Source organism: Euprymna scolopes, chromosome 41, assembly GCF_053919585.1.
Source record: "Euprymna scolopes isolate OS-2025 chromosome 41, ASM5391958v1, whole genome shotgun sequence".
NCBI lineage: Eukaryota > Metazoa > Mollusca > Cephalopoda > Sepiida > Sepiolidae > Euprymna > Euprymna scolopes.
In genome coordinates this window covers 68869669-68894852 of record NC_136522.1, presented here as the reverse complement: position 1 = coordinate 68894852, position 25184 = coordinate 68869669, and the positions used below count along the sequence as shown (strand labels likewise).

The following is a 25184-nucleotide window of genomic DNA, read 5'->3' as shown; positions in this document are numbered from 1 at the left end:
TGTCCATTAATTAAAAAAATAAACATGAAATTAGGAAACTGGCAGATCAGATAAAGTATTTTTAATTTGTTATTATTTAGAAAAAATTATTACAATTATTACGTCAGTTTATTGCAAATAACATGGAATAACAATAATGAATGAAAATTGGCTAGTACGAATCAAAGTTTGATTTGTCAGTTCAGAAACCTCAACATACAAATCTCCTTCGCTTTCATCCCACATCACAGTGGGCGGCAAAAACAGACTTTTTTCTCTACTAGTGATGGTCAGTTTTTTTTTTCATAGGAGAAACTTGAACGTGTGAAGGGTGTTTTACTGTCTCATTATCGTCCTTCCATTCTGTTGCTTCCCGGTAATTTCAAAAGCAAGTTTTACGATGGTGTCATGCCCAAACGATCAGAGTCATAACTCCCTAATTTTGACGTTGATCGGCACGATGTCATAGTGCCTTTCGGTGTCAGACGCAGTTAAACAGTAACTCCAGAGATTCAGCAGAGCATTTTAATTATGGCAAATCTTTGATCTATCTCTAGTTGTGAGCAAGTACTTGGAGCTGTTCAACAGCTGTCACAAGAGTCCAGCAAATCTCTTTCACTTGAGTCAATCGCAGATTCTGCAGTCAAAAAGTATGCAGATTGTGGTGCACTCCACATCACACTGCCTCAACATACAAGCAATTAACAATCATTTTGTGATATATTTTTTATCTTTATTTTCATGGCAAGTGCTCGACTGAACTCCAATCTATGGTCCTTCCTTGCCAACCTTTCACAAAAAAATCACTCAACTAGCTACAACCACTATATATGATTTCCTCACTATCTCTAAACGCAGATTCCATGAACAAAGCTTCTTTCTTAGAACTGCCCGCCTGTATAACACTATTCTGCTAACCTGTTTCCCGTTTGAATATAACATAGTAGTCTTCAAATCCAATGTAAACAAGTTCTTGTTGAGCCGTCCTCATAAATAATCAAATTCTACCCAATTTTCACCATTAAAGATTACTAAACTACCACCTTACATTCATTAAATCTTATCCTCGAGTGGCCTTCGGGCTTTGATATGCAGTGACTCCCAAGTAAAAAAAAAAAAAAAAAATTGCTTCTGGACTTTTGAGATGAAAAAGAGCGAAGCCCTAACCCAAGTCTGAATTCTTTTGTTTTATTTTTTGTTAATATCGACTGTTGTGAGGATCGAACCTTCAACCTCCAGATGTGAATAGTAGACAAATAGATAAGACATAGGTTGTCTTTTTTTTATGTTCATTTAAATGCTGAAACACAATATCTATTGCAAATAATGAATCGTATATGAGCGAAACTTGGAGAAAGACCATGCTTGCATACGTTTCAGAACTACTTTTTAGATGAGGAATAATAATTTGGATTATTCCGACTACCATTCTCATCTTTAGTGTTATTCATACCAGCGTTTCAGCCGATGTAACCTCCAATTTTCTTCTAGGTGTAGCTTTCCGAATTCTGTGCAGATTCTAGGGGAGTTTGACAAAATCTTGGGTTTACTTTTGGCAGCCGCATAACAACTCTCACTTCCCTTATTTTAGTCCTTTAGTCCTCACATTCCACGAGCGAGGTTTCTGACAAAGGCGGAAGAATTGCTGTTTTCTGGGCCAGAATCTATTCCATCTAAAAGTTATCATTGGCAAGTTTGGGACCTTGAAGTAGTATTTTTTTTAGCTCCTTACATCAAATGGCTTTATGTCTTGTTATACTAAGAAAAAAATGTTTTAAAAAGAATTAAATTATTAAATTAAAAAAAAAACAAACATACGTTTGATTTATTTAAAGAATATTTAATTGTCAATTTTTAGGAAAAAGGATTTTCCCATCTTTTATATTAATGACGTTGACAGACATTTCTAAAAGAAATATTGGTGCTTATTCAAACTGGCACTTATGGCGGCAATTAAAAGTAAATAAAATACATAAAAATCTGTATGATGTACGTACTCGTTACAGGACGAATATGTCATATTCCAAAAATCACATAAATCGATCAAGTAGTTTTTATTTAAAACTAAGAAAACCAAAATTTACGATTTTTAGCGATTTTACTACTAAACTGCAGTGAATGCAAGGCTGATTTTTCACTTCAACACTTCGATTTAAGTTGTCTCCCCTTTTTATTTCATCGAATTTAATCATGGCCGACGAAAACACTACGATACCGCTTATTCGTAAAACTCGATTTTCTTGAATTAAAAAAGGCAACTACTTGATCAAATTACGTGATTTTTGAAATATGTCATCTTCGTTCCGTGACTGGTACGTACATTATATGGATTTTTCCGTATTTTCTTTACTTTTAATAGCCGCCACAAGTGTCAATCTGAATAAGGACAGAAATATTAATAGTAAAGTATGTAGAAAACACCGTGGAATTTCCACGGGTCTCACTAGTTTTGATAATTACACAACGAATCAAATTTTGGCTTGCACAAGTGAACAGATAAAAAAAATAAAATACGCATCAATTTTATTCAAATATAATCAACGTTTCTATAATGGAACACACACCCTTGACGTTAAAAAAAAAAATTTTTTTCTTTCATTTATTAGATCTGTTGAGTCAAATAATTGACAGAAATTCTTTCTTTTTTTTTCAAATGCAATCGGTAAAGGTGTACCGATTGACCCCAGGTAAACTTCACATCAATATTTTCTGTTTTCATGGCCGATAATGCAACCTGAAGGGAAGGGAAGTTTTTATTAGCATCTATCCGTCTTTATGGCTAATAAACGCAATTGATTTTACACGATTAAAGTGAATCCCTAGTATTACGTTTGAAAGGACCCATGGCGCAGTGGATAAAGTACTTGGTATCATTCAGTTTTACGTTATACTCTTCTGATAGTTGAAAGTTCAATCTTCAGTGCCGGCGATATTCAAAATACAATTGCGATTTACTTAGGACACCCTACCCGGCCATGGCTGACGGAATAAGAGCATGCTACCCCCATGGATTAACCAAGAGGTTCCAACCATTCGAAATTCCACGCAGATTCTCGAATTTGACAAGATACACCTGAAGAAGGTCGGTGGGGGGGGGTACCTCCTAGTAATCACGAGTTCAATTCCAGTAATAGTCACATCTATCCACCCCCAACCCCCACCCCACCCTCGCCTTCCTGTCAGTGGGGGGTATATTAAGGGTTTCCCTTCCTTCCAGAAAAGTCGCTTTCAGCACTGCTCTGGAGATTGTATTAATTCTATTTTTTTGTCACTTTACCTAAAAATCGCATTAAAATATATATATTAGTGATGGGACGATTCTGATACAATTACCGATTCCGATTCTTTAAAAAAAAAAAAAAAAAAAAAAATCCACTAAATATTTAGCTATAAAATTGTTTTTCTTTAAATTACAAACTTACTGTCTATCACTCCCGCTCTCTCTCTCTCTCTTCCATCGTATATTATTTGACCCCCTGACCTTGGATTTTACTGACTATCACTCTCGCTTCTTCTACTCTCTCTGTATCAACAGTCAAAAGGTAATAAATATAAAATAGAAGTTTGGAATAGTCCATTATAAACAATAGGAAATATCACCACAGTTTTGATACTATTTAATCCATGTGGTTGATAAGGCGTAGAGAAACCGCCAAAAAGTTCTTGATGAGTCGTTTCCCTTAAGTTAATAAATTTACCGAATTTCCATTGCTAACGATTACTATATTGTCCAAGTGATTACTATACACTTTAACCCTTATCCTCGAATGGCCTCTGGGCCTTGATAAGTGGTGATGCCTATGTAAAAAAAAAAAAAAAAAAAAAAAAACTTATTTGATTGGCCTCACCCTTTCTCCTCTGAAACATCTTCTCACAGACGTTATGTTTGACAGTCTCAATCTTTTTATTTATTTTTTTTATAAATACTATGATGCAGTGATGGAATCATTCCAAAATTCCGATACAATTGCCAATTCTGATTCTTAAAAAAAAAAAAAAAAAAAAAAAAAAAAATCACTGAATATTTAGCAATAAAGTTGTTTTTCTCTGGATTATTGTAAAAACCCACGCGATATAAGGTGTATATTTTCGCGAACGTAAAAAAAAAATACAATTGCGTGAGTGATCTGCAGATTCAGATTTTGTTTGTAGTTTGAATATTTTCCAATTTATCTTTTTTGTATCGTTAATGGAAAACTAAGTTTTAAACAAAAACAAAATAACAATTACAAGAATTTAAAAATAAAAATGTTGTTTGGGCCGTATGTGAAACTAAAATATACCCTCTTGATCTTCCGGCTATGATCCAAGGGTAGTATCTGTTCTGTCTAAAGATAATCTACATATCTATAAAAGTGAAATTGTCTGTGTGTGTGTGTGTGTACATTTCCCTACCAAACTACTCTGTCAATTTTCAGTCTACAGATTCAAGATTTGACATAAGGGGTATTGAGGTTTGGGAAAATGTTTTTAATCGGTTTTCGGCCAGAAATTTGGCTGTCGAGAGGTCAAAGGTCAACGATTTGACCTTTGAAAACTCTACCAAACTCCTCCGCCAATTTTGGGTCTAAACACTTGAAATTTTAGATGTAGGTTACTTGGACATGGATCAAACTTTTTAATTTGATTTGAGCCCAAAACAATAAATTGGGGTCAAAGTAAAAAAAGAAAAAAAAAAGAAAATTTGACCTATGCAGTCTCTACCAAATTACTTAGCCAACTTTTGGTCTAAACATTTGAAATTTTACATAAAGTGCATTCAGACATAGGGCAAGTTTTTTAATTGTTTTTCTTTTTGGCTGAAAATCTGGCTGCCAAGGGGCAAAAGATTTGACCTTTGCAGTTTCTAGCAAACTATTCAGCAAATGTTTGGTCTAAACATTTGAACTTTTACAGAAAGGGTATTCAGACATGCGGCAAGCTTTTTAATCAGTTTTTAGGCGAAAATTTGGCTGCCAAGAGGTCAAAGTTGAAAGAGTTGACCTTTGTAGATTCTACTAAACTTTTGGGTCTAAACACTTGAAATTTTAGATGTAGGTTACCTGGACAGGAGTCAAACATTTTAATATATATATATATATATGCACATAAAGTTATGAACAGTACATAAGGCCCGAGCAAAGCTGGGTTGAACTGCTAGTATGATATAATTGTAAACTTTCTGTTCATGCCGGGCGTCCATACAATGGAAATATGTCAGACTCCTATAAGGATATTGGAGATAAACCGTAATAATCAGATATATTGTGTGTGTGTGTGTGTGTGTGTGTGTGTGTGTGTGTGTGTGTGTGAGAGAGAGTGAGAAACGGCACTAACCCTATTCGTTTTGACCGGCTTCATTCAAAGGCGGAAGTTCCATGGGAGTATGAAATTCCAAAGTAATCCCCAGTTGCACGTATATCCCCGTTAGGGGAGATGACGACGTTAGGTTTTTGCAACTCTTGCAGAAAGGTGTCGACGTCCTCCTACATACAGCGCCTGGAATTCCCACATTGGCCACCCATTTTAGTAATAACCAGGCTCAACGTTGCTTAACTTTGGTGATCTGACGGGAACCGGTGTGTCAACGTGATTATGCCATATGTACATAGCGGTCACAAGAGAATGAATATTATTTCATTTTTATTTATTTATTTTTATTCTGAGACGTCCCCCAGTACAAAAGGGTGAATGCGGTATTATGGTAAAAGAAGATACTAGCTAAAAGAAACTTTTTAGTTCTGGAGTGACAAGTGACCATCGACCCCCACTTCTCCCCCCTTTTGAGTTGGCCTTGTGCCTAAGTTTTTTCTTCATGTTGAACATACATTGTATTTTTAGACTGAATAAAAGATTTTATATCTGAAAGTCAACAAAGTTAAGGGCATCGTTGAAATTTTCGTTTCCTGTTGACTGCGTTATTTCTATGATCCTGTGCAATTGTAGGAGGTCCGCCCTCCCAGGCCATGCCTTCTCCCTTTGATAACGCGGGTGTTAGTTTATTGCTAACCGTCTGAGGCGCCCCTACCGGGGAATGCCGTCGGAGTTTACTCAGACATTTATTTTTTTTTTTTTTCTCCCTCTCTAGAGAACTGAATTTTCAAATTCCACTTTTCGTCTCTTGTATTATCGTCATTATTATTATTATCATCATAAAAATAATAACTAGCGGGACCTGTGGAAATTCCACTGGGGACTCATTCATATGTAATATATTGATGTTGGCATTCTGTAGATGTTCAGCGTAAATGGAGACGCTCAGATATTATTGTAGCTCTTTTGTTAAAACTGCAAAAGTATTTATCTAAGCTAGCAGGGATGCCCGGCGTAGCCTGGTCGTAAAGTACGCTTAAATATGATATTTTAATTCTTGCAGATTTCGTATATGTTATTATAGAGTTAATGTTCTCTTGACTCTATAACATATAAAAGTTGCGATTTAAAAAATAAAAAATATATATCCATATGACTTGGATGCATCAGCTTGAATCGAAATCAAAACTCATGAAAATTTCTTGATAAAATTATGTATTACAAGAAATGGAAGTCCATAACAATTAAACGACAGTCACTCGGATGTAAGCGACACAAAAAAATAACACACGCTATCGTATTAATATATATAGATGTTTGAAACTCACCTAATAACTATCACAGTAACATTGAGTGTATTTCAAACAATATTTTGTTTTATTTTTAAGTTATTATCGAGACTTCGAACATTTAGATGTCAACTCGCGGCCATTTTCTTGTTCTCGCATAACAAGCTGGACAATTTTTTTTTTTCGAACTAAATAAACGTTTTAAAAAACTTGGGTTTGTATTACTATACACACAGATTCGAAAAAGTTGTCCAAAAAACAAATATATAGCAAATAAATGTTATCAAAGGTAAGATAAGTTACTTTTCTACCTAACTGGATAAGTTTTTTGTGTTTTTATTTAATGCAACATATTTATTCGGTTCGAAAAACAAACAGTCTTTACCGATGCATTTGAAAAATGCAAATGGCGACATGCTCACTGTCGAACACGGTAAGTTTGAAAAACGTGTTTCAATAAAAAAAAATATATATACAAAATACTGTTAGAAACTCGGGGTTTGTATTTGTACACATAGATTCGAAAAAGTTGTCAAAAAAACAAATAAATGTTATCAAAGGCAAGATGAGTTACTTTTCTACCTAACTGGATATATTTTTCGTGTTTTTATTCAATGTAACATGTTTATTCAGCTCGAAAAGCATACAGTGTTTACCAATGTATTGGAAAATTCAAAATGGCGCCCAAGTCTCTCTTTAACACGGTAAGTTCAGGAAAAGATGTTATAAATAATGAACTAGACAAAATACTGTTAGAAACTCGCTCAATATATGTTACCGTGACATAAGTTGACATATATTCGGTGTTTTTTTAATAGTATTTTGTCTAGTTTATTATTTATAACACCTTTTCCCAAACTTACCCTGTTAAAGAGAGTGTCGGGCGGCCATTTTGAATTTTCCAATACATCGGTAAACACTGCATGTTTTTCGAGCTGAATAAACATGTTACATTGAATAAAAAAACAAAAAATGTATCCAATTTGGTAGAAAAGTAACTTATCTTGCCTTTGATAATATTTATTTGTTATATATTTGTTTTTTGACAACTTTTTCGAATCTATGTGTACAGTAATACAAACCGGAAACTCGCTCAATATGTTACCGTGACATAGGCGGACATATATTCGGTGGGTTTCTAACAGTATTTTGTATAATTTGTTTGTTTCAACTCATTTTCCCAAACTTACGAGCATGCTGCCATTTTTCTTTTTAAAATATATCGATAGACACTGTATGATTTTCGAACCGATTACACGTCTTAAAGTGAGTAAAGCCACCAAAAAACTTTTCCAGATAGGTAGAAGAGTAACTTATCTTGCCTTGGATAACATTTGTTCCTATTTACAGATACTACACTTTGATCTTGTCCCGAAGACCTTTGATAACATTTGTTCCTATTTACAATGCCTCCCCACGGGACAGAGTTAGACACCAGGGTCGTGTTTTAATGTGGAGAAAAGGAACAAAAATAACAATTGTCTCAGTCGTGAAGGATTTCTCCTCCACTGACAGAGAACAAGAAATTGAAGTGCAGCATCTGAAGAACAGATACTACATTTTGATCTTGTCTCGAAGGCCTTTGATAACATTTGTTTATGTATTTGAATTTTTGATCACTTTTTCGTACCAATGAGTATTGTAAAACAAAGCTATTATTTATTTATTTGTCGGTTATTTTAAGGTCATTTCTTTCCATTACAAGAAGAAAAATCGAGAGAGAAAAGAAATAAAATATTGGCACGCACTACATATGCGCTTCAGAGTCGACATGTGCGCGAAAGGTTGTAGAAGCGGGAGAGCGGTGACGTCGACATAGTGCGCATGTGGAGGGGGTCGGTGAGTGAGCGTGCGCACGGGTGGGTGGTAGATGAGACTGCGGGGGGAAGAGAGGGGGTGCCAAATATCTGGGATAGTTTTGTTATGAATTAAACAACAAAAAGGAAGGCGCCTATTCCTTCTCGCTTATTATTAGACATCCCGACACTATTCTCCCCCCCCCCTCCACTTTTTTTTCTTTTTTTTTTTACATCGGCTCATATTGGAAGTAATTTAAAACATTCTCATTTTTGTGATTTATGTATTTACCGCCTCACAAGGGCAATGTTAGGCAAGTTTTTAAAAGGTATGTGTCACTGTCCACAGTCCTTCGAAAAAGTGTTTCAAATTAACAAATGTTACCAAAGGCAAGATAAGTTACTCTTCTACCTAACTGGGTAGGTTTTAAGTGTTTTTACTAAAATGTAAAATGTTTATTCGGCTCGAAACCACGTAACAAATACATTATGGCCACTTTTTCTTGTGGTCGCGTACCCTTTGAACTTGCTTGTTTTTTGAGCCAATTAAACATTTTATAGTAAGTAAAAAAAAAAAATTAAAAAAAAAAAATCACAAAAAAAAAAAAAAAAAAACTACCCAGTTAGGTAAAAGAGTAACTTATCTTGCCTTTGGTAACATTTATTTATTATACATTTGTTTTGTTTTTTTTTTTACCATTTTTTCGACGGACTGTGGACAGTAAAAGATACCCGTTTTTAATATGGAGAAAATATACACCCCCTCCCACAAAAAAAGGAGAACTACAGATGGATGCGGGGGTGGGGGATTAAATTATCAGTCTAAAAGGATTTTTTTTCATTCACCCATCATGGTCAGCAAGATAAATTTTGCGACTTTTGTGATATTTTTTTTTTTTTTTTTTTTTGCGAGGGAGGGGGGTATTCATTACCCGCGCGCCCTTATCGTATAAAAAAGTTTTTAAATGCATGTACATGCATACAAACACTTAAACAAAATTAAATACATTGTATAAACACACGTTTTAAATTATTATTATTATTGTCATCATTAGCAAGTTTTGTGTGTGTGTGTTTTAACTTATTTTAAAGTGTTTATTAAGTTTGAAACGCGAGTAGTTCTGAACGCTTAAGTTCAAACGAAAACAAAGATGGCGACATACGGCTGTCACCTTTTGAAGTCCTGAGAATCATTGAAAACGCAAAAATAAATAATACTGTTAGTAAAGTAATCCAACAAATATCACCGCGACATTAATTTAATGGATTTCTAGTTTTATTTTTGAATTGTGAGCGATTCTCGACACTCCAAGGATGGCGGTCTCGTGTCGCCATCTTTGTTTTCGTTTTAACTTAAGCGCTAAGCACTATTTGCGTTTCAAACTTAATAAACGCTTTAAAATAAGTTAAAACACCAAAAACTTATCTAGATATGCAGAAGATAAACTTAGTTTGACTTTGGTAACATTTATTTATTATGTGTTTACTGTTTGACCACCAGTTCGGTCTGTTATCTAAAGTAACATATGTTTGGCATCTCTCGTCTTTGCGATAAACATCTTTCGTCTTTCGTTCCTGTAAGCTCCTTACATCAAGTGGCTTCATGTCTTGTCTGGAACGATGCATATATATATATATTTTCAATTTGTCTTTACATAAGCAGTAATTTCTCAAGAATTCCGCTTTTGAAAATAAGCGTTGTTGCCTGAAGAGGTCTCTAGTTACTAAATACTAGAAGACTGAAACATGCTCATGACTGTGTAGCAACAAATTACTGCTTATGTAAAGACAAATTGAAAATGTAACTTGCTCTATTTCCGTATTGAGCCCTCTTTTTCTTTTTTACATGAAGGTCACAACTTATCAAGGCCCAGAAGCCACTCGGGGATGAGGGTTATTTTGTATGCAGTAATCAATGGGATAGTGTTGCAGCATTCATTAGTATTGGAGATTTGATAAAGTGTCATTACTTTGGAGGGCGCTTCATCAGGAATTTGTTTATGTTGGACTTGAAGATATCCAAGTTGAAGTCAGGAGGGAAACAGGCAAGCGGCAGAGAGTTCCACAGGCGTGCAGTTCTAAGAAAGAAGCTTTGTTCATGGAATCTATGTTTTAATTTAGGCACAGATAAAGAGTGGGGAAAATTTTTGACAGTGGTTTCAGCTAGATGGGTGTTTATCGTGAAAGATTGGCGAAGGGGAGACCAGAGATTGGAGCTCAGACGAGCACCTGCCATGGTAATAACGATAAGACAAAGATAGGCTCGCAACGTCTCTTCTGTGGGAAAGAGGCTGCAGGGAAGAGAAAAGGGCATCACCCACTAAGCCACGAAGTCTATTTTGTACTCTGTCAAGGCAGGATAGGCTGTTTTTAACAGCTCCTGCCCAGATGTGGCAACAGTATTCCATCCTTGGACGTACTTGGCTCTTATACAGATAGAGAATTGCATCAAAAGTGAGATATCTTCTGGATCGGTAGAATGATCCCATCATCTTTCCAGCGACTTTGGCAACAGACTTGATGTACGTGTTCCATTTCAGATCAGGAGTAAAGGTCAAGCTCAGAAGCTTGTCAAAACATGGGGTCTCAATTGATGCCAGATGGGGATCAGAGCGTTGATGATGTAAAGATAGGAGCTTGGTTTTAGATGCATTATTAGATGTATTAAACTAGTTATATTTCACTGATTACCCTACCTTTAAAAAATAGCAACCTCAAATTATATATATATATATATATATATATATATATATATCAAAGATGGCGTAAATATAACTTAACACGATGCAACTTCTCTTTGGATTCTTTCGAATTTATGCAATCATACCCATAGTGTTATTTTATTTATTTATTTTTTTAAAGTTAATGAGTTCTTATTCTTCTGATGAGTCAGGATGGAAACTATTAAAAAACTGACATAATTATTATATGATTGTTGCTGCGCTACGAAACAGGTGCTATCAAGAATCAAACAGTAAGATGAACTACATCTTAGAATTTGAAATATAGGCTTTGTCATTTATACACACACACACAATCTCGCCTATACGTAACTTTGATTAGTATTTGGCAAAGTCACCAAAACACGGCACGATTTTATTAGGAGAAAAAAAAATTCTGTGTAGGCATTGAAAAAATTTGTTGTTAAGAGGCTTATCTTTTTATCTGTTGTTCTTGGCCTTCGGGCCGGGATCAAAGTGTAGTATCTGTTCTGTAGATGCTGGACTTAAGATAATTTGTACCAGCCAGTTGAGGGGAAGCCCTCTATACTGGGACAGTTATTGTTTTTGGTAACCAGAGTGCCCCCTTTTTGCCTACTTTTAGGGGAGCTGGTTTTTTACCCCACATTAAAAACGGCCTTGTGCCTAATTTGCTTTGGTGGGGAAGCAAATAAATACATTAAATATTATGATATGAAGAATCTTCACGAGTTAAAATCTATTGAGAAATACACATTTCGTAATGAGAAATAGCAACTTTAAATATGTAATCATTAAAATTATCCAATACGGCCCAAATGAGACGGCCATAATGACTAACTTTATCAATTTTTTTTTCATAATTAAAGTGTGTATTTCTCAATAGATTTTAACTCGAAAAGATTCATCACATAATATTGAAAAACATTTTTAATGCCTACATCGGCTTTTTTTTCGCGCAACTATTGGGCGACTTTGGCGATTCTTTAAAAAAAAAAAAAAAATGCATTTATGCACACACGTTTTAAAATGTTTTTCTTTTTAGGGTGGACGTTCGTTCTTTAAGCAAGAACCCAAGCAATAGTTAAGGTGTGCAGATAAATATAGGGTGGAACGATAAAATTATATACATGGTGGAATGATAAAATTGTCGCCCCAGAAAAGACGACATGATTCCATTTCAGTTTGTTGCAGACCATCTACTAGTTGGCCAGTTTTGTACAAATCCCAAGAGCGATAGAAGACTTATGTCTGAAAGTTGCACAAAAGAGCAAGATCGGAGATGCGCCGCTGTACAACTCATGCTCTCTACCGATCCAAGTTATGACAACAGGACCATTGCCGGCACCCTCAAAATGCATCACTGGATTGCCACGAATAACAGGGTGATGAAAACAGTTTCCGGCTACGGCTATGGTCTTTGGTGCGGTTTCAAGTGAGAACGACATCATGCCACCTCACATCTTGAAAGTCAACACCAAAATGTAACTGCGTTGAAGAGTATGGTGATCCCCTGACGCAATCAGGTGACCGCAGGACTCAGCGCCAGCCCATAAGTCCAAAGAGATCCAGGCTTGGTTTCAGGAGTGCTACAACTTTGTACCTTTCTCTCACTTTCCCTCTTCCTCCCCCGGCCAGAAACCACTGGACTACTTTGTTTGGTCATACATCAAGAACATCACCAACATGACCTCCCACAACACCAAAACCAGTCATCTACCGAGCTCCTGCCGGCGCTTGTGGAAAAGACATGCCCCTAGTTCCAGACCAATATCAAGGCGGTGATTGAGGCTGAAGGCAGCTACATTGAATAGATGTCAGCTCTACTACATAATCAAGTTACTTGAATTGATTTTTTCAATAAAAGTTTTAAAATAAAGCGGTAGTGTCGTTTTCTTTAGGGCGACAATTTTATCGTTCCACCCTGTATCACTCGACTTGTTTTTTAAACTTACGTTCAAGCCTGAACCGACATCTATAATCGACAGTTTAAAGGCTTAAAAATACTTTCACGTGTTTAACAAACACAAGTCAAGTCGGCTATTTTCATCCATTATCGTTATACTCTTTAAGTCGTTTGCGTTTATCGTTTATAAGTAACTTTACACATTTACAGTCAACAGAACATTGAAACTTGTGTCTGCACAAATAATTAACAAGAACACGAAAATAAAGGTATACAATAATATATTAGGAAGAAAAGTTATATACATATTTACATGTCTTCAGATATACTTCAGTTGGAGATATTCCGGCAGGTGGCGTGTTGCATGTCTTACTGGAGGCAGCATAAGCGTCTTGCCTATTTGACGGTCGTTGCCGGACTCCTCCGGTATTGGTGATTGATACCTTTATATTTCTCACTCACCCGCCTATGTTAATTAGTAGGCGTCTCCACAACAGAAACTTATATAAATAAAACAGTAGATCTATGTGTGAATGGTAATATTTAACCGATAAACTCTTAAACTATTGGTCACATAACACTGAAATTAACTGGAAATAGTAATCATACACCAAGGATGGTTTGGTTTATAACGAGTAAAATCTTTGTTTGGATGAATAACGCGCATACAAAAATATGTCGGCAAGTTGAAATGCAAAATGGTGGACATGAAACCGGTCATTTTTGAAGTCTACGTAATAGCTCAAAAATTGAAAATTCGAAGTAAATAAGCGCTTTAAAATAAGTTGGAACAAAAAAAAAAAAAAAACAACATATCCATGTAGGTATAAGAGTAATTTATCTTGCCTTTGGTAACATTTATTTGTTGTATATTTGCTTTGTTTTTTTTTTTTGTTTTTTTTTTACCCTTTTTTTATTCTGTTGTCTGCACTACAAAATACCCAGATAATCTATTCAGAATTGATTTTTTGTTTGTTTTATTTTACTTCAGTCGAAGTTCTCAGAAATCAAGAGCCCCCCCCCCTTACTAGGGGCTAACATTTGATTTCTATACGAGATACATATACATTTTAATATTCCATTAAAGTTCTCCTTTACGGCTCGAACACCAAGTTAATAAGTTGAGAATATAATTTTCATCTTCCCAATTGACCATTTAAATATGTTATACTATGTCTTTTTGGTGGTCTTTTGGTTTTACTGGGCTCAAGAACAAGAATTCATCTGGTCTGGTGGAGTCTCCAGCTTCGTGCTGTAACTTGAGCAAAAACCAATATAGGTTAGCCATAATGAAATGTATTTGGGCTGCGAATACTATGTGATTTTTACTTGTAATTTATTTATTTATTTTTTATTATTTTTAATTTTTTAATTTTCTTCCTTTGAAGATTGTCACGTTGGGTGTGGGGCAGCCAAACCAGCTGCCACCATTGCCCTGCTTTTTATTGAAACCAACCGAGAGCTCTTTTTATTATCCTCGTTGTTCCCTTAAGTGCAATTGTCTGGATTTCTTTTGCACTTGGTTCACCAGGAATATTAGTTAGGTAGGACTAGGTTCTTCTTCATAAGCCCTGTGGCACCTATAATAACTGGTATGATTGATATCTCTCTAAGTTTCTAATTTCTTTTCATATCGTACATGAGACCTTGATATTTAGTCCGTTTCTCCCTTTCAGCTCTGTTCAGACCTCCATCATTAGGGACACTCACTTCAACCAAGGTTGCAGCTCTCTGACTTATTCCATGTCAAGTTTGACAGCAGCATTTTCAAGGTAGGTGGCTGTAGGGATTACATGGTCGTAATATATGGTAAATAAGTCATTCGCGTGTGCGTATAAGCCGATTCTAAGCCCCACCCCCTAAAATTTAATGGGAATTCATAAACCTCGACTTATAAGCCACGATTAATCAACACATTGTTATTACCTGGCACAGCTTAAGTAGGCTGTATTCATGCCAGTCAATGATACGTCGTTGGCAATCAGTCTGACCGAATCTTGGTCATTTGCGAACATGGGATGACCTTGCATCTGTTGGGCTTAGGCATAGCTGTAGATAGTCCTACGAGATCTACCCTCCCAGGTCGTTGTCTCATCTTTCAGGTGGAGTAAGTTTACTATTTACTGCCTGAGGTGCCCCTATCGGCGAATGCCAACGAGGCTTCCCAGACAATTTTTTTTTTTTTTTTTTAAATGGCCAGAGTGCTCCTCCTTTAGGATCGCGCCGGCTTCAGTTTCCTGCATTCCCGACCTTGTGTCACATCTTCCTGCGGTAGAAAGGAATTAAATAACCGATTGATATTATGTTCTGAATAAAAAAAAAAAAAAATCATTCCATGGGAGGATATTCAGTGGCTATAAGCTTGTAGCCACGATTTTATACGGTAATTATTAGAAGTTCTCACACAGGTTATCTGCGATTGTTCACTGACAACAACCGATGGTGTTCCCTGGAGTCTGAGTGATAACAAGTCTCCTCAGATTTCCAGTACTCTTAATTTCTTTCGACAATCTTTGCAAATGTATTTGCGTTATCGCAACAGGCGTTTGCCATTGACTTCTCACTGGCAATGACCATTGGCCTTCACTAGGATTTGGGTGGCAATAAGCCTCCTCAAGATCCCAGTTCCCTTCGTACTAATTCAGTTGAGGTCTGGTTAGTGCTTTATCTCCTTGGTCTTTCCATCCTCCTTGACACTTCTCGGTTATTTGATATCGTGCCAGTCGATGCCAGATTAAATCACTTTTTTTTTGGGGGGGGGGTAGTTAACTTACAATTTTGCGTTTTTTTTTTTTAATTATTATTATTTTTTTTTTAAATTTCTTTTTCACCCCAAACAAGGCACAGTGCAACTTGGATATAAGGAGTTACTATTTTGAGACACAATTTACAGAGATACTATGTAGGGAGTTGAGCAGCAAGAAGCGTGTTCACATTATACTTGACCTTCTACATGTCAGTACAGTCGGGGAAGCAGGAACCCAGGAGGGAATTCCAAAGTTTCAGTTTTCTTGGCTCTATGTTTTAGTTTTTATATGACAATATTACTATTTTAATTTTTAAAATTTCATAAATACTATACAAATTATTTACTTCCATTTTTTTTTTTTTGAGGGGGGGGGAGGAGATATTACTCCATTATAGATCACCATGCAATATTGGTTTATATTATTTCAATTTTGGTTGTAATATTAACGTTTCGAGTGATTAATTCCAAGCTTCATGTGCATATTTTTGAACATGGCTAACGGAACAAAAAACCCTCACGGATTAAGTAAAAAAAAATTAAAAAAAATATCACTCCAAAATTTCTTGCTGGTTACCAAGTTTGACAAAGATGCACCTGAAGATTGGATGTTACAGCGGTCAAAATGTTATAAATCTATCAATATGAGAATATTAGCCTGAACAACATACATACTTATATGTAGTATGTTTATTTATACAAACATTATTGGCTACAAATGTGCGTACATGTTTCAGAAGGGACAAACTCCTTAGGCCAAAAATCATTTTCAAGATATGACATTTGCCCTTAACATCGCACATTAAGGGGTTCATCCAGAGCTTATTTTTGGCATTTTTTTGCAGCCATAAAATGTTTCAATCAGTCATTTATTTTCCTAGTTTTGCATATGAATTACAAACTATCTGATATTTCCCCTAAACCTCTGATCTTGATGGACGGGAGACTAAAACTTGCTGCAATGGTTTCAAATGATCTGAAATAACAGCAAGGCGAGACTTGATTCCAAATATTTCATATGTTATATCAACCCTCTTTGGTTTTCATACAGAAAGTAAATTTCACAGTGTGTAAAGATTATTTGATACTGGAGATATTCATAATCGTACCCGATTTCCAAAAGAGGGTGAATATAACAAATGAGAAATATTTGGAATCAAGTCTCCCCTTACTGTTATTTCAGATAATTTGAAACCATAGCAATAAGTTTTAGTCTTCCCTCCAGCAAGACCAAAGGTTTTAAGGAAATATATATATATATATATATATATATATATATATATATAAACTACTTCATTAACTCACATAAAATTAATATACGAAAGTATAAATTTATGCGTAAACTTTAAGTATTTACTTCAAAAGTGCTCAATACGTAGGTAAAGCTAGTTAGTAATTTGTAAAATATATATGGCGATAAAGCTACACTGAATATTCCGCGTTTCATCCCCTTTAGGACTCTTCAGGCTTATGCGCATAAGCCTGAAGAATCCTAGAGTAGATGAAATGCGGAATATTCAGTGTAGCTTAATCGCCATATATATTTTATAACTTACTATATATATATATATATATATATATATATATGAAGAAATGACTAGAGTGGTCAGTTACGTTAGTAAGAGCGTAAAATATTATAAGTCTATACAACTGTATGTTGCTTAACTATCTATACCAGCGGTTTCAGGAATTATTTGGAAAGGAAACTCATGGTATTCAATACCATGTTGAATCCTGTTTTAAGTAGTTCGATTATTGACATATTGTGGAGGAGTTTTGAAATAAAAAAAGGAAATTCAAACAAAATGAAAAATTAATTTATGGAATAGTTCGACTCATTTTACCAATGAATATGGCCGAACGAATCGACCGAAATATCTTTGTCCATATGTTCTTATTTCTGGTAGCATGTAGCTTTGCTTATACACAAACTAAACAGGGTTGTTTTACTGTACACATAGATTCGAAAAAGTTGTCACAAAACAAATATAGAACAAATAAATGTTATCAAAGGCAAGATAAGTTACTTTTCTATCTAACTGGATATATTTTTCGTGTTTTTATTTAATGTAACATGTTTATTCAGCTCTAAAAACATACAGTGTTTACCGAAAATGGCGGCCGACTCTCTTTGAGGCGGTAAGTTTGGGAAAATGAGTTAAAAATAAAAAAAAAAGACAGAATACTGTTAGAAACTTGCTCAATATGTTACCGTGACATAGGCTGACATATATTCGGCGGATTTTTAACGGTATTATGACTTTTTATTTATAACTCATTTTCCCAAACTTACCGTCTGAGAGAGAGAGAGAGAGAGAGAGAGAGAGAGAGAGAGAGAGAGAGAGAGAGAGAGTCGGCCGCCATTTTAAATTTTCCAATACATCGGTAAACACTGTATGTTTTTAGAGCTGAATAAACATGTTACATTAAATATAAACACTAAAAAAACATATCCAGTTAGGTAGAAAAGTAACTTATCTTGCCTTTGATAACATTTATTTGTTCTAGATTTGTTTTGTGACAACTTTTTCGAATCTATGTGTACAGTAATACAAACCCCAAACTAATTTTACACACACACACACAATGTGTATCATAATAAAGCTAGCGAGTAAAAACAAACTGCCAAGCGAATTTCAAATACGCCAGAAAACTGAGAAAACAAATCTATTTCCATATTGTGTGTGTGTGTGTGTGTGTGTGTGTGTGTGTGTGTGTGTGTGTGTGTGTGTGTTTTTCCTGCTTTCTGTTGCTATGGTGCTTAATGAAGAATTTTAAAAGAAAACTTAATGCGCATATTCGTCACGCAACATCACATTACAAAAATCACGTAAATTGATTAGTTTGTTTGGTAGGTATGAAGAATTACTCCACCCTCGAAAATTCCTTTAAAATTACCACTCTTAGAGGTTTTCGGGGTCGCTGAAAATTAAAATAACGTTTAAAATTACGGCAAACAAGTAGTTTTCAAGATATGAAGAAATGTTAGTTTTAAAAAGTGGGGGATCCACTTTTCTATAATAATTTAACGTAAAATGATCACCCTTTGTGAACGATTTTTTTTTTTTGGGGGGGGGGGCTTTCTTTCCACCCTCGGGAAATCCTTTAAAATTATCACTAACGTTTAAAAATTCCTGGAAACAAGTAGTTTCCAAGATATAAAGAAATGCATTCACTTTATGATTTTTTTTCGTTTTTGGAGGGGGGGGGGAGAAACTAACTGCTGGTTTGTTTTTCGTTCAATTATAGAACTTGTAATACAAGTTGTATAGTTTTTAACAGGTGCTTATGCAGTTTAATTAACCGGTTTAACATAAGTAACGTGCCAACATTAACCGAGCAGAAGAACTGTTTAATAGTTTACAAAAATTCTGGTTACATTTAGTGGGAGGCGGTGGAAGGGGGTGTTTTGGCGCCCCTCCACCGCCTCCCACCAAATGTAAACAGGTAATTTTAAAGGATTTTCTGAGGGTAGAAAGGAAGCCCCCCCCCCAAAAAAAAAATCGTGGACACAAAGCGGGTGATCATTTTACGTTAAATTATAGAAAAGTGACCCCCTATTTTTTAAAACTAACATTTCTTCATATCTTGGAAACTACTCGTTTGCCATAATTTTAAACGTTATTTTCGTTATCAGCGACCCCGAAAACCTATCCGAGTGGTAATTTTAAAGGAATTTTCGAGGGTGGAATAATTCTTCATATTTACCGTTTGTTTTTTTAATTAAGAAAATCAAATTTTATGAGGAAGCGAAATGTTTTGATCCGCCATGTTTTATAAATAAGAGGGAGACACCCGAATTCAAACCGTCGAGATCAAAATCAGCCTTGTAATGGATACAATTTAGTATTAAAATTGCTAAAAATCGTAAAAATGATTATATATATATAACTATATAAATCAAGTATAACTACTTGATAAATTTACGTGGCTTTTGGAATATGACATCCGCGTTCCGTGACGAATACGTACAAAGATTTTTCTGTATTAGTGTTGTTATTTTTTTTAAGTCGAATTCTAAATAAGCATTATCCCGGTTTATACTTTTTTTTTTGTTTTTTTTTTACTTGCCAATTGTTAAGGTTTTTGACTTCCATCGAGCAATATTTTATAAACATACGAATATTAGTGCGAATACTGGCGGAGCATATTTTCCCCACTATTTATGACGCAAGGTGTGTGCACTTGTTCGATGTATATAATGAAAAAGATACTTACAGGTTTGAAGTACGTGTTTGAGGGTTTCTCACGCAATCAACAAACGATATCGGTAAGGAAATCCATTAAAAAAAATATATATATAAAATTTTGGGGGGTTCTTTTTTGCGTGTTTCGAAACAGTTTTTGTCGTTTGTAATTGTTTCTCTTTTCTGTTTTTCTTGTCTCCTCCCAAAATGTTGAAGCATAAAATATCATTAAACAAACAAAAAGTACGAGAAAATAAAAGCAAACGAGAAAAGTGCCCGTTCGAACGTCTCTCTCTCTCTCTCTCTCTCTCTCTCTCTCTCTCCGTTCGTTTCCCACTTTCTCTTTCTTAGCAACTCATTTGAAAAACACAAAAGAAATAGGAAGGAGTTTTAGATGAAAACACAAATATTTCCACTCCCCTCCTCCCCAAGGGTCATAAGGTCAATGAGGAAAATATCTTTCGTGGGAAGGGTTTGATGGCTGAGGGCTAGGCGTAAATAGCAGGGTGGAGTGGGGGATCACACCTACCCTTCAGAGAAATAGTGACGGTCAGTTTGCAGTAGTAGTAGTAGAAAGAGATTTTGATACAGTGCCCGTTTTTTGTTTTGTTTTTTTTTTGTGAGGGAAGGGAGAGAAAAGAAAGGAAAGACTGCGACGACGTCGCCAACCCCCACCCGTGCATTCAAAGGAAAACGAAATAAATAAAAACTCTGGAATGTTTTTAAGCCGATTTTTCTAGGCTCGGTGTCAACAATAAACTCGAGAAATATTCATTCATTCATGTCAAACTAGAGGGCACTTATCGTCATGATGGGAAGTGACGGTGTGGTTTTAAAGTGGTTAACGTCACGGACTACCGACCTTGGTGTCCCACGTTCGAATCCAGTTCGTTCCACAAAAACCACTTTCACTTCGCATGTTGGCAACCTTCACGTAGTCCCTCCCGTAAGTACACGGTGTCTTTCTAGAAAGAATTCTGACTAAGATCACTGAAGAAAATTGTGCAATTGGTAATAGTGGGAACATTACTTGTCTCAAAAACGCAGGCTGTGATAATTCAACTGGGAGGTCTAACGGTTAATGACACGGACTGATTACATGTCACATACATAGGTGCCGTCCCAAGTTCGAATCCAGTTTGTTCCACAAAAATCAGTTTAACTTAGATTGTTTGTAACCTTTTCGTGGTCCTTCCCGTAAGTACCTGATGCCTTTCTAGAAAGGATTCTTACAAGAAAAATATCGGAGAAACCACTGCCAACATTAGAATCTTCGGATTCATACGAAATAATGATACTAAACTACTAACATTAACGATACTCGTCATGATCCACAGTGCATCAATGCACTGTGGATCAATGAAAAACAAATACGGTCATCGTCAAGTTCCGTGTGTTGGCGGACGTTTAGGAAATTGACCCCCACCCCCTCTAAATTTCACAATTTACAATTTTTCCACGTTAATCTCATCGATTACAAACTTTCAGATTTAAAAAAAAAAAATAATAATTAAAAAAAAAAAAATCCCGACTTTTATGGTTGGGATCAGTTTTCAATTATAGCGTTCTACTAAATTAAACACGTACTTTGTGACCATCCACCATCACGGAGAAAAATATCGTCGCAATATTTTTCGCGATGATGGTCACAAAGTACGTGTTTAATTTAGTTTAGAACGTTATAATTGAAAACTGATCCCCGACGATAAGAGTCGGGGGAAATTTTTTTTTTTTTTTTTTTTTTTTTTTTAAATCTAAAAGTTTGTAAATTGGTGAAATAAATAAAAATAAAATGTAAATTGTGGAATTTAGAAAGAGATGGGGGGGGGTCAATTTCTTAAACGTCTGCCCGTGCGTTTTTTGTTACTTTAGTTTTTTTGTTATTTTTTTCCTGCGCATCGTTCTGCTTGACGAAGAAGAGTCCCTTCTGATTAATATTTATCAATTTAAAAAAAAAAAATTCTCAAAAATAGCAAAGTTCGTTTGCTTATTTTTAAACTGATAAACGTTAATCAAAAGAGATTTTCCAGGGCATCCATCGTGAAGTACAACGATCAGCAAACAAAGACACGCGGAACTTGACGATAACCAAATAAACTATACGTAAACAATTAAATACTTTTTTTTTTATATAAACAAACTTCGTATCATTTGGGTTCTTCGGATGTTCTCACCTTGAATGCTATTTTCACAACGTTTCGGTCTACTTTCTTCAGGTGTATCTTGTTAAACTCTGGAATCTTCAGGTGTATCTTGTTAAACTCTGGAATCTTCAGGTGTATCTTGTTAAACTCTGGAATCTTCAGGTGTATCTTGTTAAACTCTGGAATCTTCAGGTGTATCTTGTTAAACTCTGGAATCTTCAGGTGTATCTTGTTAAACTCTGGAATCTTCAGGTGTATCTTGTTAAACTCTGGAATCTTCAGGTGTATCTTGTTAAACTCTGGAATCTTCAGGTGTATCTTGTTAAACTCTGGAATCTTCAGGTGTATCTTGTTAAACTCTGGAATCTTCAGGTGTATCTTGTTAAACTCTGGAATCTTCAGGTGTATCTTGTTAAACTCTGGAATCTTCAGGTGTATCTTGTTAAACTCTGGAATCTTCAGGTGTATCTTGTTAAACTCTGGAATCTTCAGGTGTATCTTGTTAAACTCTGGAATCTTCAGGTGTATCTTGTTAAACTCTGGAATCTTCAGGTGTATCTTGTTAAACTCTGGAATCTTCAGGTGTATCTTGTTAAACTCTGGAATCTTCAGGTGTATCTTGTTAAACTCTGGAATCTTCAGGTGTATCTTGTTAAACTCTGGAATCTTCAGGTGTATCTTGTTAAACTCTGGAATCTTTCTGTCGACTTGAACCACAAGGGCCTGTGGCGTAATAGATAAAGTACTTAGTAATTCAGTTGTCAATTACACTTCTTGAGATTGAAGGTTCAATCTTCAGTGTGGACAAAACTAAAATACAATTGAGAATTACTCAGGACTTCTACCAATTCATGGCTGACAAAACGAGAGCATGCTACCCCGTGGATTAAATTCAGGGTTCCATTCGAGACACACTGCTACTGTGACACAAGGAATTACTATAAATTAAGATTCCCCCAATTAATCTGGCCTCTAAGTGGGGAGTTTCACAATAAGATGCTTGTTCACCTTACATTTGAATTTTTGCATGTTGGTACAGTCGGGGGAAACAAGGAAGGAATTCCAAAGCAAGCGGTTTAAGGAAAGAAGCTATTAAAGTTGGTTTGATAATACATGGGAACTTCTACAGTGAAGAGGTGTGATTTTGCTTCTTGTCTCATTTATCAAGGTCGCAGTCACGTTGAAAGGGCACATGTATGTATAGCAAGTTCAACGGGGCACTCTTTTTTTTTTTTTTTTTACATAGGAGTCATCATTTAGGCCGTGACAACAACATATTCTTTTCATTTTTTTGACTCGAGTATATATCCGACACAGTAAGACACAGTCAATCAACCGAAAACCACATCAGTCGATATAAAAACATAAGATATTAACGGATATATACTTAAGAGTCAAACCAATGAAAAGATATACTGTTGTCACAGCCCTAGTTATCACTTATCAAAGCTCGAAGGCCATTCGAGGATAAAGGGTTACGAATGTGTGAAAGTCACCGCGACAACAGCCTAGTGGATTATTTGGGCGTAGGTGGGGCGGCTCAACAAGAACTTGTTCATATTGGACTTGAAGATGACCATATCGTAGTCAGCTGGAAAGTAGGCCAGCTGAACAGAGTTCCAGAAGCGAACAGTTCTAAGAAAAAAAAATTTGTTCATGGAATTTGCATTTAAATTTAGGCACAGATAGAGAGTGGAGGAAACTGATGGTAGTTGTTGTAGCTAGAAAAGTGTGTTTTTTGTTAAAGTTTGGCAAGAGGGGCACCATAGATTGGAGCTCAGACGAGCACTTGCCATGAAATTAATGATAGAGCAGAGACAGGCTCGCAACGTCTCTTCTGTAGGGAAATAGGTTGGAAGGAAGAGAAAATGGCATCACCTACTAGATTTCGAAGGCAGTTTTGAACTTTGTTAAGGTAGGATAGGGTGCGCTGATCAACTGCTGCCAAGGTGTGGCAACAGTATTCCATTTTAGGACCTCGTTCTTATACAGGTAGAGGATGGCGTCGAAATACTTGTAAAACAAGCACTGAGATGCGATATTGTGGCGATGGGACAGGAGCTGGAGCTTGGTAGACAGTGCAGGACCTATAGAGTAAGATACTCTTTTAGATTTGATATGTTACGACTATATGTGAATACGTTACGACTATGTGTGAATACGTTACAACTATGTGTGACTAACTTTAACAATTACAAAAAAAACATTCTCGACCACCAATTTCCAAGACAAATAGCACCTTGATCAAGAGCTCATCGTTCAAACTCTCGACATTCACAGGCAACATGAGCTGGAACAAATACATTGAGGACATTGCCAAGGCTGCTGCAAAGAAGGTGCACTTTTGCTATCATGCTAGAAAGTTATTCACACCAGGGGGGCATCTTTTACCTCTACAAAGTCACAATTCGCCCATGCATGGAGCATTGTTGCAACATCTGGGTTGGTGCTTCTATCGCTAGTCTCTCCCCCTTAAACAGGGCACAAAAAAGAGCCTCCAATCTAATAGGTTCCGCACTATCGACCAAGTTCCAACCTCTGCCTCATCGCCACAATGTTGCATCCCTTGTTTTACAAGTACTTTAATGGAGTGTGCTCTGATGAACTCACAGCACTTGTTTCCTCGTCGGCATATATACTCCCGACCAAACCGTCAAGCAGCAAAATCCCACCCTTCATTGTTGAGGTCACTAGATGCCAGAAAGCTTTCTGCTCCTATACTTTCCTCGGACTGCTAGGCTTCGGAACTCTTCCCAGTTTCCTGCTTCCCCGACTGTACCGGTACGCAGAAGTTTATATGTAATGCAAACAGATATCTCGCTGCTCAACTCCCCACAATCCCCTGTTAGACATGATTCCAAATAGTAGGCTCTTAAGACCAAGTAGAAATACATATTGTTTACAGTGAAAAGGAGTAAAAAGTTATTAAAAAAAATAAATAAATAAATAAATAAAATAAGAAACCTTCTCTACCACCAATAGCAATGGGCAAAGGCTTCATCTGAAAGCACATCTTTTAAACTCCTCGGCCTAACGTTCACAGGAAACATGAGTTGGAACAATTACATTGAGAGCATTGCCAGGACCGCTGCGAAAAAAGGTAGGTTCTCTCTACCGTGCTAGAAAGCTACTAACGCCCGAAAGTA

At 35.9% G+C, this 25184-nt stretch overlaps 2 protein-coding genes and 1 pseudogene across 29 annotated transcripts in view; all 3 read right to left on the bottom strand.

The window, feature by feature from the left end:
- LOC145266600 (splicing regulator ARVCF-like) overlaps nucleotides 1-25184 on the bottom strand; it is a 494180-nt gene that overhangs the window by 450595 nt on the left and 18401 nt on the right. For 2 of the 28 annotated variants that reach the window (XR_013864762.1, XM_080122463.1), the window contains exon 1: nucleotides 19926-20213. The exons of 20 other annotated variants lie outside the window; for them this stretch is intronic. The gene's annotated coding sequence lies outside the window, so the exon portion shown is untranslated. Of the gene's footprint in view, nucleotides 1-19925; nucleotides 20323-25184 lie in introns of those variants that run through there. 6 more of the 28 variants (XR_013864763.1, XM_080122474.1, XM_080122484.1 and 3 more) reach the window with 5 other exon arrangements.
- The window catches only part of LOC145266693 (uncharacterized), an 85406-nt gene that overhangs the window by 48216 nt on the left and 12006 nt on the right, over nucleotides 1-25184 (bottom strand). The window lies entirely within an intron of this gene.
- Nucleotides 5446-5564, bottom strand: LOC145266841 (5S ribosomal RNA; annotated as a pseudogene).